Source organism: Dermacentor variabilis, chromosome 2, assembly GCF_050947875.1.
Source record: "Dermacentor variabilis isolate Ectoservices chromosome 2, ASM5094787v1, whole genome shotgun sequence".
Classification (NCBI taxonomy): domain Eukaryota; kingdom Metazoa; phylum Arthropoda; class Arachnida; order Ixodida; family Ixodidae; genus Dermacentor; species Dermacentor variabilis.
Window position 1 is genome coordinate 212,384,687 of NC_134569.1, and position 14,963 is coordinate 212,399,649.

Genomic DNA, 14,963 nt, shown 5'->3' on the forward strand with positions numbered 1-14,963 from the left:
CTTGAAGGAGCCATTTCGCTCCATCCGAATCTTTTCTTATCTCCCACCGTTCACGGCCAGACGATCGCAGTAATAACTCTAGAGAAGCGTCGCTCAGATCACCGACAAAGCACGGAAGTTAATATAGTGCCGGAATAAAATTCTTACGTTATGGCCATCCTGATTAGGACTAAAAACGTACATAACAGAAAGAGGGCGCCATCCCACCACTCATACTGGGTCATCGCTCTATGCGCTAAAACGGTGCACTAACCTGAACGTGCTTAATAGCGAGACGATTTATACAAGGAATTAGATCCCAGACGGACCTGCTTTATTTCAGTCCAAACTACTTGCTACATGATAATGCCTCTAGGATTTTCCTATTAACAGATATCTAATTTACATGATCACATGAACAATGTGACATTCGCCTCTATATACTATCGATTATATTTTACGTTGTTACAAACGTTTATGACATGCAATAGGGACATAGGACATATTTGATGTCTTATTTATCCACTTTTGTCGCTTTCTTTCGTCGCTTTATTTTAAGTTCATTGCTACATTCTTAGTCGTGGGAGTTTATTTTTGATAACTAGGTGGCTCACCCCTCGGTATCGTATTTTCGCAGAATCTTATTACTTAATAAATAAGCCTCTACATTTAGCGTTATTTTTTCGTTTTGATTTCCTTCTACTACGATAAACAGTTATGAACTGTAAAGTAAGAAGGTGGCTGGTTGTTGGCTTCAGAGTCCGTGCGTAATATCGCTGTGTCCTTTTAACTGTCCCATTATGTAAAATCGTTATTCGTGCATTAACTTCACTTCTACTGGTTCTTCCACATAAGCGACACACGCGCATCAGCCTACAAAACTATGTGTGTAGCTATACCACATATTTATGAAACAGGTAGCCAGCTTCGTCATATTAGTGCACCAACCTTTCCTACTTTCATGCCAAAATAATAATAGTGATAAAATAATATATCGCTGTCTGTGAGTCACACATTGTATGGCGTTACGTTGCTAAGCTTGACGTTGCGCGCTCAATCCCCAGCCGTGCCGGCTGCATTTCAATGAGGGCCAAATGCCAAAAAAAAAAAAAAGAACACGTGCACTTATATTTAGGTGCACTTCAAAGAACCTCAGGTAGTCAAAGTTAATCAGGAGTACCCCACCACGACATGCCTCATAATCAGATAGCGGTTGTGGCATGTAGTAACCCAGAACTAGCAGCAAAAAAAAAAAAAAGTGAAAGAGAGAGAGAGAGAGATGTCAATCTTCGGTTAAAGCGTTGCATAACGTAACGCAGAAAAAGCGGTCATGCCTAAGTTCAGACCAACTAACGTGCAACGCAATTTCCGCTCAAGCCGATGCTTACGCTCGCGACCGAAGAATCAGCTCCGAGAGGTCGCTCACTACGCGGAAGAACTGAGGAAGAACGTCCTTTTCCGAGTTTAAAATGCGGTTTCGCCAAGTTCTCTAGTCAAAAAAAGTGAAAGAGAGTAAGAGAGGAGGCAAGCGGAGAGAGGGAAAGAGCGTTAAGAGTGAACCGACGGCGGTAGCAGGACTGACGACCCGTTTCAGAAATAGACTACCGGCCAAGCAGCAGCGCCGGTGCCGCGCGAGATTAACAATAAAGAGGGAACAGCGGCTCCCGCCTGCCTTCACGAGTGAACTCGTTCACATTTTGCACGCTCTTGGTTGAAATGCCTTTCGGATACGGCGTTTTCTCCGGCACCAAGACAACGACCGCAGACATCGCCTGTGCTTTGCGCGCGAAGGTCAGTGCCACCGGCGTGGAGTGGCGAGAGGTTTCCTCGATGAAACTGACCGCTTGTTTTCCCTCTCCTCGTTGTTTGTATGTTGTGCGCGTTCATTTTAAAAGTCCGCGGGTAGCGTAGTAAGTTTGTCACCACGCATAGAGGAGAACCTCCCATGCATACCCCCTGCCGGCATTGGTTCCGGAGACTTTGGAAAGAAGACTGAGTACTTTGAACGGAATGGCGGAATACATACAGAACTGGCAAAGCCGCACCGCACGGTCGACGAACAGAAGGCGCAAGCCGTCAATTAGGCCTCGATCCCAGGATGATGGGTCTGGCGGTGCTGCACAAAAAGCAAGACGAACCACCTCGACGCAGAGAGAAAAGAAGAAATCAATAAAAGCACCCGCGTGGAATGGTAGTCGGCGAACGTCACGGTCGAGACAATGCGGGTTCAATGGGATACGAAAGACAAGAGATGCGCACGAGAACTTTCCGTATCGAATGCGCACGAATACGCGTGTAACCCCGACTTGGCAACTGCCTTCTGCGGCGTGTGTGCGTCACACCGAACCTGAGCCCGCTGCAGGAAGGAAGGCACGGCGAAGTAATCAAAGAAAGCAACAAATAACGAAAGGAAACAAAGAGAGAAAGAACACGCCTTTTGCCATCGTCGTTGGTATCCGCTGTCTGCCGCCTCTGTGGAAGAAACTGGCCACCCTACAGGCCAACGAACCTTCCGAGCGACGGACGTTCACACGTTTGGTTAGGTTATTTGACGGTCGCCTACGCGCGGGTCGCTATGCAGGAGGCATTGAAGTGGCGGGAAAGGTTTAATTTGTAGCCATCTGGGATCTCTAAAATCGGCCGTAAGCAAATTTTAGAGGGAATAAAGCGAAGTTAATCATTATGTCACTCTCATAACTGCGTCTATATTACGAGCAGTACAACTCCCTTTATTGCCAGTGCAAAAGCAGAAACACTGAAATATGTCTCACTCGTCAGCTTTTTCAAAAGCGATGAAACCTGCTACGTCAATTACTTCGATGAGCCCCAGCTGCCGTAAGCGAAGCCAAGCTCAATGAAGTGTGATGTAGGAGGTGCTGCGGCTCGAAATATTTTTCGCTTCCAATTTGACGCATTCACGGTCTGTCAATGATACAAGCTCAGTTCTTCGAACGCACATCAGCCCTTATTCAAAAATAGCTCTTTCCTCTTTCCCCCTTCCCTAGTTCGGCGCAGCCTACCGGGCTCAGCCTGGTTAACCTCCCTGCCTTTCCCTTATGACTTCTCTCATTCTCTCTGTACTAGAATCGTTCCTAAGAACAAATTTTAGCCGATCACGAACGCAAAGAAGGATCCTTGCACTCGGAGTGGGTGAAATGTTTCTTGAGGTCTCTGAGCAGGCACTGCGCGAAGTGCTTTAAGTAAACTCTGTGCTTGAGATATCTCAGGAACCTAATGTCAACGTTGTCGAAGAAAATTAGACGAACAGATTCGGCTGAGGTGCGAAAGCAACTCACTGCCTTCAAGAAGAAATACTCTGTACTTCAAGGACAGCATACTGCCGGCTAAAAACAGCGCGAGATCCCTACCTTTCCTTTTCCCCCTATAAACACGCCGTGCTCCTCCACGCAGAAAAGAAAGTTATTTGAAAGCGAATTAAGCTTCAGATTTTGCTATAAGTACAAACGCCTCCCGAATAGATACCAGACCAGCCGCCCATTCTAGAAAAAGGGTGCAAAGCAAATTTCGTTATTCTCAAAAGGCGAAGCAGTTCAAAGTTTGCATGTTAAACAATAGTACATGAGACACTCTAGAAGTTAAAGTATCGCTTTGGAGAAGGGCTTTATATCTGAGAGAAATGTTCAGTCATGTAATGATCAATATGTACAAACGTACTTGAATGCCTAAATTTTCTTTTAAAAAATCAAATACACGCGTCTTCGTGGAAAACGCTCCAAAGCTTATATGATTTTCGGTGTACAGGTGGGAATCACCCCGAGTTCTGATATTGCTGACATAAGCTCAAGTCCTTTTTCTCCTTCGGATAAACACTAGTCACAAGACCTGGCTTCGTGGTAGCCGCGATCACGCAGTTCTGTTGGAAGACACTAGAGTACCATTTCTATATTTCGCACGCTGCGCTTACCGGACAGAAAGCCCGCACAGAGTTACCAGTAGCTTTCGTTATGTCTTGTATACATCGTAACGACGTTCTGCAGTTTGTTTCTGGATGGCTCAGTCAAGACAAAATAGAGCAGAACGCCTGTCTTTCCCTTTGCTGGGATTGTATAGACGTCGAGCACAAGCGGCTATAGGGTGCCCCAATGCCACATCACGGCGTCACTAGCGTCGAGGCACCCTAGAAGAGGCAGGTTCGTGGCGCTAAGCACGCCATGCTTCTCGCCGACAGCGGTGAGCTTGAGAATTGTGGCCGCCATAGCAGACGACGCAGTCGTCCTCACCCTAAGCAAAGAGCGCGCTCGTCGGGGAAGCCTGGTACGCTATCTTGTACACGTTCGAAAAGCCGACGTTCGATTTGGCCTCACGTGATTGGACTAGATTGGCGTAGGCCGCGATATCGGCGCAGCCTCGACAATCGCGCGAGGCGAAATCGAACGTCGGCTTTTCGAACGTGTACAAGATAGATAACGTGTAGAATTGATTATTCGTAATTCACGAATATTCGTTTCATTCGGATGCCATAAGGGACAACAACAGCTCTTTCAGTCTACATAGATAAAGAATGATGCAAATGGAGACTCGTCTGAATAATTCTGGTTTACCAGCCCCGCAGTTGTGGCGCAGACGATCAAATTCCGGGGCAAACACACGCAGGAGGTTACTTATGCACAATAGTTAACAGCTGTTGAGTAAGTATGTCTCGCATCAGAAGGCCTAACAATTCACTGTCTCGATTTCGAGAAAGCACTTTCTCATTTCACCTATCTCATCGTATTTGGATTACTTCGAAACAATGCTTGGTGCCGCAGCACTGCCGTTATCTGCTTTCAACGAGCGCTGCGCTCTACTACTTAAATCTGGGACGCACGCGTCTATGCTAATTTTATTACTTTCATTGTCATCACGCACCATATGTGACCATATATTGCTTTGTTTCTCGTTTAGGAGCTTCTCAGTTGGCTTGACATCCAGCTGCTAACGGCATTACGTGTATCAAATAATCTAAGCAAACCTCTGTTGAACATTCGTACTCGATTCGTTACGAAAGTTTGGCTATTCGAACACCACAAAAAATTTCTAATGTTTTGCTCGCACAAAGTGTGGGTGCCCGTAAAAGGAAACGCGGGAAGGCTGCAGCGCAGGCATGAAGCCGCACCGCGTGCACAAACCCAGGACAACGTGCGATGCACAACACTCTTGCGACGCCACTGCCCAAGATGGGTATGCCTGCTGTTAGCTGTGTCACATTAAACTTCACTGATATACATGCAAAAATCGATTGCTCTCTGCAATGTGCCAGGGAGCCCGTTTCTTACACCACCTCAAGAAATTTGCTCATGCAAATTTCGAGCAAGTCGATAGCACAGTCGCCGTGGGGCGAGGCGAAGTTTACCGAGCCGAACCACTTCGCCAACCAGTTAAGTGTTGCGAACCTGTTGATGAACCGTTATAACTTTGTACTTCGCCGAGCCGGAACTGAAATCAGAAAGAAATCGGAGCGAAATTGGAGCGCCTTGTACCTGTCGTAAACCAAGTCGGTATTTATTTTTTTCGGTTCAGCACGCTGCTTCTATGCCTGTGAATGTGTCAACCAGCGCCACTCGCCGCCCACTTAGGCCACCTCACTTTTTTTCTCCTCAGCGCACAATTTTACTTGCCAACTGGCGCACGATGTGGCTGCCAGTCGCAAAAGCGCTCCAGGCCGTATGTCGCTTGGTTGGTTGGGATCCAGAGCCGTGGCCGGCCGAAGGAACAATTTCGAGTGCGTTCACTTCCACGCCTGTGAGAAGAGCCACTTCGCAGCATGTGCACTTCGGAGACCATAGAGCAGGCCTCTCGCACTTTGGAAAATTCTGTCTGGAAGTGAATCAGCACGTTTCACTCAAAGAAAAGCGAAAACGAGTCACGGTGAACATAGATGAAACCATTTCCTGGAATGGCCGACAGTTAGACGTCGGAGTGAAAATGAGGAAAAAGGGGCAATTTCAAAACTCATTCCCAGAGAGAACTCCATTTCCGGAAAGGCGCAAGGCTAATCAGGAAGCCATAGCGTTCGCAGCATTAGAAATGATGTACGAAGTTGGTCTATGCCAGATAAGGGCGTGTTGACAGTAGTTTTTGTGCGAAAATTGGCAGAGCGAGTGCGCAACTAAGGTCACTGAACTCCACGGCACTCACCAAGGCTCACGCTCGGAAGTGGCTTATTGCGAGACTCTCGTTTACATCGTCTACACACTGGAGAGCACCGAGTTCAGCGACGACTCCACGCTGCGTCTAAGTTGCACACCAATCAAAACAGGCATCAAGAGAGAGAGATAAATGAGATGCGAAAGGCAGGGAGGTTAACCGGAAGATAGATATCCAGTTTGCTACCCTGCGAGGCATAAAGCTTTAATTCACCGCTCTATTGCAAAGCACTCTCTATTTCCTACAACACGCAGAACATCGTCGAACAACCTTTCCTTGATAGAGCTGTGCATTTGAGCAGCCTGCAATCGGGCAGCGAAAATTTGATATTTTGCCTCATCTGTTTGATTTGTCGTAGCAAACTGCAAAAACATTCCTTTGCTTAATTATTGCGGAGTAGTCTATATTGGGAATGGTGCAAAGAAATGGACTACATCCTGAGGAGGCTTGGGACTTGTATGAATTCCTGGACTTCTTTCCCCACTTGGCTACGGAAGCAAAAGCTAAGCATGATGGAAATTTAAACAATTGCAAAGGCTACGCCTCAAAAGCCGGCTTCTCTGTTCTCGTCTCGCTATAGAGAGGGACTGTAAAAAGAAGTGGGAGTGAGGGATGCGTAGAAAACGCCGTGTGTTGCAGCACAGAGTAAAGCATGATCTATCAAAGGCATGTCTACAGTCGACCAACTGCGACTACGTTCAGTACAAACACTTACGACACCCTTTTTTATTTCTCTCGGCAGGGCTAGTGAAAGCTCGCGCAAATCAAGCTCTATGTGCAAGCCGGTCGAAAGCTCTTAAAAGCTATTGTTGTAAAACCACATAAGTTTTACAGTTCACACATGCTACATAGCAACGTACATATATAAGGAGCAACAGATTTTTGAGCGTTTTCACGAGCCTTACCGTGTTCCGTACCATCGCGACTAAGGCTGTATTTTGAGCGACAGCAGATACGCGCCTGCACCAGTGTTGCCACCACCTCATTTAGAAAGTTCGAGGCCTAGTGCTTAATGTCAAACCCTCTCATAAGGGCGCTGAAAGTTAGCTTAGGCTAAAAGGCACGCTTATAGCTTGTTGCACGTGAGAAACCGAGCTTCGAGAGTGCGCGATTATGAGCGAGCAGACAGACAAAAGAGCTCGACTCACACTCGAGCTGCATGCTAACGCAGGCGGCGCCTATATGTAGCGTGCGCACACAGATTTATACGCGTATTTTCAATCTGCAGGTCTTGACTGAACCGGCTTGCCTCGAAGAAAGGCCGCATTCTTCCGGCACAACGAACCGCAGGATGCCGAATGCGCCCACCGTTAACCATAGCCGCACACACCGCCGCTCATATATTGGCGCAAATTAAGCCCCGTATACCGGGTGGGTCCGAGGTGATGCGTGCACCCTGCGCTACGTGGTGGCGCATATTGTTCAGCTGGAGTCCAGATCGGGTGCATTGCTGGATGCGCCTACCGCGCTCGTCACGGCTGTCCTTTCGTTTCCTGGTGCGGGCGGCGCTTGGTTGCGGAGAGGCAGCTGGTCGTCTTCGTGCCCAGTGTCCCAAATGATGCGCGGGCGCGTGCCACCGCTCGTGCTCGCTCCCAGAACGGAGTACACCCCTGGTCAGGTTTGCGAGCGAAAGGCCCTTCCTGCTTCAACGCACAGCGGTTTGCAAGCATGCACGGCGAAAGCTGCGCAGACTAGGCCGAGAGAAGGACGCTTTCGGAAGGAGCCTCGAACAATGGTTTATGCGCGAGCCGCGTAACGCGTGCAAATGTGCCCGCAGTTCACTTTCGGAGACCGTGCTGTGGCCGTACGGGCGACGGCTGGGAGTTCGAGACGAAAAGAACAGAAGCACGAAGCAGCGGCGGCGCCCAGAGCTGCATATATGCATGACGCGGCTCTTCTTGAACTCGAATCTGGGTAAAAGTGGGGCGCTGCGTCCCCGGAGAGCGTGGTGCCATGACGAGAAAACTGGACCGACGGCGCGCATGTTCGGGTTATTTTTGAGTTCCTATAACCGGCTTCCGTTTATACGCATGCGCTGTGAAGCGATTTCCGCTGTGCATGCGCGGTGGAAAACTTTATCACTAGCATTATCAACTCATTCCGGACGGTCTTAATGAAGCCCCCTCAGTGTCTGCTCATGTATTCCTCGCGAGGCAAAGCAATAAACGGGACATGTTGGTCCGTGTAACTTCTTAAAGTGTTTCGATCTAGACGTGCAGGAAGAGAAACGGAAACACAGAGAAAAAGACAAAGCGTGGTTGTGTTGTGTTTTGTGTCCTCTGCCCTTCTCGTCCTTTAATTTCCGCATGCTTGTCGCGATTAGCGCGTTCAGTGTTGTTTAATACATTTCTAATCCGGTGGATTTACGTAACTTCGTGCTTATTTTCACTGCTGCACCTGAATTAACTGCTATTTGTGGAGACGATCTTTACGTGATCCCGAGTTCAATATCAATTCTTGTCAATATCAATTCCAACGGTACATGGTGGTACCGGAACGAACGTGCTGTTTCCAACGATGGGCTACACTGCGCTATCTTCGGCATCGTCCCACAAAAATGGTTAGACATTGACGATAAATTGCTCTTAGTTCCTGAAGAAAGTTACACGTTTTAAAGATACTCGTAAACCACCTTTCCAACAGTGTACTGTCGTGTCGTGCAATGCAGAAGGTGGGACCCCAGCCAGAAACTGAAAGTGGGCTACACCCGAAGCCACCTATCGCTTCGTTGGCAATTTATGAAGACAGCACCCGTACTATATGAACGAAAGGTGCATATTTCATTTGCTTTACATCACGTTTGGGATACCACTGCAGGCGGAGATCTTGCAACGGTCTCTCTCCTTTGAGCGTGCTTGCAAAAATAAAGCGAGTGGCCTGCCGAACTTCTTCCTCGTGCTCTGTTCTTGCTCTGAAGCTACAAATGGTGCTTGCGGCCTGTCATTCAGTTCTGGCGGAACACATTTAGCCGGAAACATTGTTCACAATACCAAAACTCAACACGAATTCTTTTTCCCATATGTCCTCTGGAGGAAATATTCGTCACTAAAGGATTAAGAGAAAAATTTTGACTACCCACTGGAGCAAGCAGAATGGTCACTTATGACATTGCATTCTTTTTAGAAGTTTCCACAAAATTGGCAAGTTTCAAAACAGTATTGAAACGCGCACTAACAATAGCTATTGCATTTATATGAAGAGCATCTGTTAGAACATCTCAAGCAGACAAATTATTTATATGATCTCACTGCTCACTTTGACTTACTTCACCGCTTGCGAGGGTCTTTGGAAAAGTCCTGCCAAGCTAGTGGTATATTTTAGAATAGTATAAAACAGAACCATTGTGTCTGGTTTCGATGTGTCAATAGGCGCAGTTTACATAACTGTGATATGGATTCTATGGCTGGGTCACGAAGATGTAAGCTAGATCCTTCAGTTTCTAAAATATTACATTTTCAGCAAATTCGGCCATAGCATGAAATATATGTTGGCGACAGTCGTTATATTTGACTTTCCTTTTTATATGCAGTAAACCTCATCAAATTGGGTGATGTGAATGTAGAAAAAATATCTGCTCTGTTTCGACGCATTTACATAAAGCACCTTCAAGGCAACAGGTGAATCGCTCCGCAACGACAAGAATCCAATTTCCGACTCAAAGTGTTTCCATTGGGTAAATGGAAACCGCTTCAGCCACACGCGAGTCAATTAGCCTTATTCGGAAGCAGCGCTGCAAAGGTTTCCGAGACACACAATAGCAACAGCTGAGTCTGTCTTCAACCTTTCCAGCGCCCTTTCGCAATAATGCTACTCTAGTTAGCCCCAATTCAAGCCGTCTATTAGCCACAATTGTATCTTTGAAATGGCTGTAAGGCATAGGCGGTGTTTCGTAAACCACGGGGCTTTTACTATGGCATCGTTGTTAAGGTAGGTCACGGGATGCGTTAACAAGACGTGTTGTTGGGTGACTTAATTGGTTCAGTTAACGAAAGACAAAGAACAGCGCAAGTGAACGCCTTTGCTCTTTTCTGTCTTGCCTATGTCTTGTCCGTGTCATTTGGGCACTCTTTTAATATTTCAGAAGGTATATCATTCGGCTCAACAACCAGTGAATGCAATTCGTATGAGCCCAAACGCGTATAGTACCGAACGTCGAGTGCACACAACTGTTACCGACTCAGTTACGGCAAACAGGGCGGAGTTGCTGCGTCATCAGCATGGCGATCACGATGGCGCTTAAAGGGCAAACGGAAGTCGTCTTGTCTAAACGGAGGTTGTTCCGTAATCATACACGAGCTCCACAATGGAACCCCAATTCACGAAGCTTCCCAACGCTTCAAGCGATTTCAGAGCCGTTCGGCTTTGTGTTTAACCGTTCATCATCGCGCACTGTGGCCTTGGCGCCGACAGACTCGCACTGCATCACAAAAGAGCGCGGAACCGCAGTCACGTGATCCTAATAACGTTACGGGTACCGAAGTCGTGAGTCGCTTCCACTCACGTGTAGGTATACAGTCTACGCCCGAGCCTTCCCCTCGTCATCACTGCCGGCACCTTTTATGAAGGCTTGAATCAGATTAGCACAGGCCGAAACACCGAGGGCGGCCGTCTACAATTGCACACGCGGCACGATAGCGAAATGCCGAACACGGATCACGTTGCCAGCTCCCACGGTGGCGAGTAAAGAATGAGAACAACAGCATGGGCGTCAGGAGCGCGATCTGATCTTGGTGATCGGACTACCACACTCGCGTCGCCCCTTACACTTGAGCGCCCGATGAAGAGAAAACAATGTCGAAGACTAGCCTAAATGTGTAGTTATCTTCCGTCCGCTGCTCAGGCAGCTATGCGGGCTACGCAGCATGTTAGAGCAAGGGGCGGGTCGCATTGCGGAGCATCGTACACGTAGGCCGCCTGCCTCTGTTGGTTCTCTGAGCTGCGCTCAATGTAAACTTGGCTCGGAGAAAATGCACGCGCGACCAGCCTCCCTCCGGTGTAAGTGGAGCACCTACCGCGCAAGCTAGCACGACTGCTCTTCCAGCGCTACTGAACAGCGGTTCAACAAAGAAGCTGGCGTCCCTGCCACTGTCACGCCTGCTGTAGTTTCGCTCGATCTTTCTTTGCTCTTCGACCTTTTAGGTTACGGTCATCGTCCGGAACCGGTGAAAGTGAATGACAAAACGTGCAGGTAGCATTTCTTACACGCCATTTTTCTTTCTTTGCTACTCGAAAGCACATTACATTTGAGCAGACTAGCTAAGTGATCGCCATTCATTGGTTTCATCCATTATTATTACGTTCCTGTTGCGTCTAACGAATGAGCTCGACGATCACGATGGAGGTGCGCAGAGTTCAGAAAATTTAAATGAAGGAGACGAAAAAACATAAAACTGGATTGGAAACAGATTTAGGGCCCTATAACGTAAAACTATTCCAATATGTTTTTAATACAATCTCCTGACAACAAATTTGCATTACCACTGACGCAAGCATCAGGCAGTGACCCGGAGCGTTGCCTGAACAGCCCAAACAAACGCTCTCCTCGTTTATAGCAGGTCACTTTTCTTTGTTTTCAAAATGAATAATATTGCCTACATTGAGCGATTTTTCATCTGCAATTGGCTGCCAGGAGGCTAGGAGCACGCTCAAGTGGAGAGGGATTCGATAGGGCCGAGCCAGCGCACTACAAATGGATAACGGGATCAAGAGGGTGGTGTCGGCGTCTGCGATTGGACCGCTTTCGCTTACTTAGCTTGCGGTGGCTGATCGAAAATCGGGGCGGCGTGCAACGGAAGGCTAAGAATGCCGCTAAAACGAATCCTCAACAAGGAATAGTTGGCAGAGCGAGGTCGTAAACGTGTCGAAAGTGCTCAAAAACGATACATGGCCACGAAAAATGTTTTATTATACGTAAATAAACCCTAGCTCTCCGGCAGGTGCGAGTAGCCAGTGCCTGAGCGATCGGCAGCAGCCAATTTTATTCCTTTCGGAACAGGACAGCCTGCGGCTACTCGGAAGAAAATTCAGTTTTGTTCTGCATATTAATGCATCTTTAATGCGTACACGTCACTTTGAGGCGGTGAGTTTTTGCGGTTTTGTGACGTCGCGTGACAGGCAGGTGAAGGAGGTGCAGCCCGAAAACTTTTGACCAATAGCCGGGGGCTCATGGCGAAAAGGCGTCGAATCAAAAATACATATTTTTCTTTGTTCCATCCAATCATGCATAATCAGTGTATACACGTCACATCAGATGAGGTGCTATCGCGGTTTTCGTGACGTCGCGTGACAGACAGGCGAAGCGGGGGCGGTCCAAAAAAGTTTTTGACCAATCGCGGAGCGCTGATTGCAGAATTGGAATTGAAAAGTTTGGAATAGCTTTACGTCATAGCGCCCTTCTCGACTGTAAGACAAGATAAACAACCTTCGACTGAGTCGAACAACGGAGGTTCCTAACGGTATTATTGTCAACATTTGGCCTGCGATTCACATGCGACGCATCGCGTCGCAGAGTGATCGCTGCTGGCGTTTGCAGCGCACTCACTTCGGGGCCGCCGCCTACAAAGCGGTGCTACTGCAGCAGCTCTCGGCATCTTCCGTCACAATCCATCGCAGCTTGCGATTAGCCTACTTTGCTTTTCCGCTTCTTTTTATTTCCCTGTCTCGTTCAGCTTTGTCTGTTTTTCCGCTGCTGCCCTCCTTGAGTGCAGCGATTCTCCGTTGGCGGTACCAAAGCAGTTGCAAACATGCGAGACCGCTCGAATCCACCGCTACATGACGTCCACTGCGATATGCCTGTTGACGCTCCCTCCTCTGCGGTCAAATCAGCCCGTTAGGGGCGGTGTCGAGAACGCCGCCATGTGCGTTCGGGAGCGATGGTCGTTAGAATAGGGCTACCGCATGAGCGATGCCTCTCATGTGCATACAACTATCGCGAAGCCTGTGCATTGTGTGCTCGACGAAGGTTGCCAACGTTGCCTGGCGGTTCTGTCTGGCCGCTTGAGGCGGGCGGGCGCGTACGCAATTGTGTACACAAACGTATGCGCGGACACGTATGTGCTTGTTCGAAAAGCGGGTTGGGGCGCGGTATAGCGACCACCATTCCTGCTGCCATTCGGTACGCACCGAGCCTATAGCACCTGCTTTTCCTGCGCCTGGCTGTGTACCCCAGCATGTGTATTCTTCGCAGCTAATACCAGACGCACGCAAAGCGCACAGCGTGATGCCCCCGCACTAATATGTCTGTTTGTTATCTGCGCGCTCAGCTTGTTTATCCCTGTAATTATAGCTTATCAGAGCTGTCTGTGGAACTATCTTGCTGTGTAAGAAGCGTTCATTTCTTTCTGCTGCCGGAGTCATGTGCAAAATAGTTTCTGTGGAACAGGAGCTGTTACTGTGGCATTCGCATTTGCGAGAAGGTGGACGAGGATAACCGAACCGCTATAGAGACAAAGAAAGGGGAATGCAATTCTGCGCGAGCTCTCAGAATAGCTCAGAGCACTACGTCCAGATATCTGCTGTTAACCGCCTTTAGAAATTAGAACATATGCTTATATATGGGTGACGCTCCGTTCAGGTTGTAGCCCTAAAGGCCTGAGCCTCGTCGAAGGGCTTCCCCATGTGATCGGCCAGGTGTACGCCTAAGCGAAATGCTGGAATGCTGGAAGTAGGCATTTCCACGCTGTTACGTCTTCCTACAGAAGGTGACCGACGTCCTGCTAATGGCACCCTTGAGTCGAGAGTAGGCTTGCGAACAGCGAGAATGTAGTAAGGAAGAGATACTGGCAAACATGGAGTTAATACACTGTCTGGTGACAAAGGTAGCGGCACCAGCCCCTGCGCGCCTGCTTTGTTTACACTTCTAGGGCGACGTCCGCCATCATGTAAGGGTCAAACCAAATGCTCGGAGAAGCGTACTAGTGGAGTTTCGTATATCCCCTGTTGCTGGCAATGAAGTTGATAGACCGCCGTCAGCCACCTGTGTAATTTGGTGGAAGTTTGAAGACAAGGAGAACGAAGATGTTGATTCCACAGGGCATGCTTCGTATTATAGGTTTTCCGCAATAGTGAATACAGAGTGGCGGATCCTTTGTGATTAGGATTCGTTACTAAGAAAGGTGTCCGTGTGAGGGAACAGTGTTTGTACTCGACGAATTTGCTTACCATGATGCCTTAACTGGAATAAGGAATGTCCTCCGCAGCATAGACACTTCTTTCAGGTATGTTCTGTGTACGCCTATAACTGGCGGGCCGTGGATTCACCTTGTACTGCGTTAGTATGCCGCTTACCATTGCTAAACGAGTTCATGCATCCTTTCCCACAGTCTGCGTGGAGCGCGAAAGCTTCCACAAATTGCCAAGCTCTATTGCACGATAGCTAAATGGTAAAGGCGTCTGAGGGCCAAATACATATTGTTACACTTCCATGAGTTCTACACCGTGTGGCAGTAGTCCCCAAATATTTGTTTTAAGCTCTGATTTCGCAATGTTCGCGTGTTTTGCCCATGTTCATATTCAGCACGTGATGCCGCGATGTGCCTTGACGTATAGCCATGCAAACTCCAGCATCCAATAAAGAACCTATCTCCACCTCTCTCTTTGTGTGTGTGCGTGTGCGTGCGTGCGTGTGTGCGTGTGTGCGTGTGTGTGTGTGCGTGCGTGCGTGTGTGTGTGTGTGTGTGTGTGTGTGTGTGTGTGTGTGTGTGTGTGTGTGTGTGTGTGTGTGTGTGTGTGTGTGTGTGTGTGTGTGTGTGTGTGTGTGTGTGTGTGTGTGTGTGTGTGTGTGTGTGTGTGTGTGTGTGTGTGTGTGTGTGTGTGTGTGTGTGTGTGTGTGTGTGCGT